The 2,673-nt window shown below is 25.7% G+C and overlaps 1 long non-coding RNA gene across 1 annotated transcript in view; it reads left to right on the top strand.

Moving 5' to 3' along the window:
- LOC113785031 (uncharacterized) overlaps positions 1 to 1,377 on the top strand; it is a 6,426-nt gene extending 5,049 nt beyond the window's left edge. Inside the window, exon 3 of the long non-coding RNA XR_012163281.1 lies at positions 1,063 to 1,377. This is a non-coding gene — a long non-coding RNA (uncharacterized lncRNA). The remainder of the gene's footprint in view (positions 1 to 1,062) is intronic.
- The last annotated feature ends 1,296 nt before the right edge of the window (positions 1,378 to 2,673 follow it).

Genomic DNA, 2,673 nt, shown 5'->3' with positions numbered 1-2,673 from the left:
ATTTTAAAACATAAAAGATAAAATTGTCACTTAAAATTATAATAAAAGACCAAATCGGAAAAAAAATAAAAGATTAAAACGTTAAGTAAAATTAAGTTACTATTTAGCCAAGTTATATTATTATTATTACTTTTTTGTTTTTTAAATTTAATTTATATATATATATATAAATATATATAAATTGGAAAGGTTTTTTAATAGGATCATTAAATATATTTGATTTTTATTTTCATTATTTTAAAAGTCACAAATATAAATGATTATTATAACTTTATATTATAAAATATAAGTGAATAAAAGTTAAATTTATATTTATTTTATTTATAAATTTATCAACATACATGAAGTTGAAAAGGTTTTTTTAATTGAATCATTAAATATATTAAATTTTTATTTTAACTATTTTAAAAGTGGCAAATATAAATGGTTGTCATGACTTATAGTATAAAACATAATAAAAATTAAATTTATATTTATTTTAACTCTAAATTTAACTACATGACATGACGTATTAAGTATGAGACTATAGTGATTAGTCTACTAAACTAACTACTATGACACCTAAGTACACTATACATATTTGCATATTTCTAAAGTACATCCTCCAACTTTGGTTGATTCCTTGAGTTTCATGCTTTTGTTCCAAGTGTATAGTGTCTGCTTGTTTGCCTGAAATGTTTCTCAATTCAAATCATTAGATCAATCAAATGCTTCATATGTATTGTATGTTTGAGAATTAAATCAAAAACATGATCAGGGAAGCTCATGACGCCCAAATATTTTTATTGGTACTTTGGCGGATTATCTATTGAATGTGATTTTAAGTGTGTTGGATTGGAAGAACCTGGTTTGATCCCCATTAAACCAAAGTCTGGTTCTTCGGGTGTATCAATACTGAATTATTACAATAAAAGCCTTTGAATCTTTAAGCCATTGTGGAATTTCATATGCATGAAATGCTAAAATTAATGTACCGCTTTTCCAACAATTCCTTTTTTTTTTTTTAAATTCGATTTGATCTTCAGTTGTGGTAGTCTTGTTTTGCTTGTTCCTGTTCCGCAGATGGACAATGTAATTTCACAAGCACAAGCAACACTAAGGGCACCTGTCTTCCAGCGTTCTAACATTCAGTGGTATCAATTAAAAGCTCAGCAACATCAGCAGTCTCATGTCTCTTATTATCATGGATTTTGGCATTTTAATAATTTTCTTTTTGGTCATTCACATATTGTACTATGAGCGGCTATAGCGGCACGATACACTATTTAGTATAAAAAGATCAAAATTTAATATAATAATCATAGTAGTAATAAAAAATATTATCTATATTTATTTAAAGAGCCGACCTCATAAATTTAAAAGGTTTTTTATATGATATGTAGTTTGACTTTTTTTTAACTAAATAGATTTTTTTTAGAAGTCTTAGTCTTGTTTGTTTAAAAAAAAAGTCAGGTCCAACTCGAGTCTATGGTCTTTTCTAATAAGGATGATTAACAAGACACTTTTTTCAAAACGTAATTTTTTTGTTGTGAAAATAAAAAGTTTAGGTGACTTAAATTTTAGGAGTTAACCTGAACCAAAAAAAATCTCACAAATAAAAAAAATACTTACACATATAATTATATATTAAGAAGTTTTAACAACACACTCTCTAACGAAATCTTGGTATCAACCACAAAATTGGAAATTAGATCATTGTGAGATACATATGAGCTAAATTCTTATTGACTAATATACACTTCTTTATCCTTAAAATACATAATTTTTTTTATTAATTGAAACTCAAATTGAATTATTTAAAAATGTGAGTTCCATACGGTAGAAGATGTGAGTTTCCATATGAGAGAAATGTGTTATTGTTATTAAATTTTTCTTTTATTTTTTAATTTAAAAGTAAAATCCTAACATATAGTAGCGTGACTACTAATGAACTATAGACACATGTTTATATGTCTCCCTATTGTCATATTCATATTTATAAAAACAATTCCATGGACCACATGGTGATGTGATTTGCATGGAGTGTAGTAATGGTAATAAGTGGCCAATATTTTGAGTTATGGTTGGATGTTCTCATGTTGGGTACAATATTGGTTGGTTAGGCACAAATTCTTGACTCTTTTCCTACCTATTACTTTTTACAGCATTAATTGATTCATACATATTAAACAAGCAAGGATAGCATAAAAGTGATTTTGATTCAAATTTGGCCAAGCAAACACAAAAAGTACAAAAGCAAAATACTTCAAAAGCAAATAAATACCTAACTTATTGTACACTTTTTTTGCCAACCATATCAACATTGTATATTTTCATGTTTCCTTGATTTCAATGAGTACATCAATTTTTTACATAAAATCATAAATTCTCTTTTAGTTAAGAAGTCACTATAATTTAACCATTTGATTTTTTTGGTAGATCTATGAAATATTCATACAAGTTTAGATCTTTGAACTAATCTACACTCAATTGTGCATAGTCACATTATCAATCAATCAAATATATTAAAATATTTAAACAAATTAACTTTTATTATATCTAACTTAAAAATTATATAGATAATATGATTAATTGACCGTGTAAATTTTTTATGCCATCTATGTATCAAAATTATTCTTATGGACATATGCACATTCCTAAGAAAGCTACCCCACCAATTCTACTCCTATATAT

This window comes from Cicer arietinum, chromosome 5 (assembly GCF_000331145.2).
Source record: "Cicer arietinum cultivar CDC Frontier isolate Library 1 chromosome 5, Cicar.CDCFrontier_v2.0, whole genome shotgun sequence".
NCBI lineage: Eukaryota > Viridiplantae > Streptophyta > Magnoliopsida > Fabales > Fabaceae > Cicer > Cicer arietinum.
Note: the sequence above shows the minus strand (reverse complement) of the source record. Positions and strands in the feature narration are given on the sequence as shown.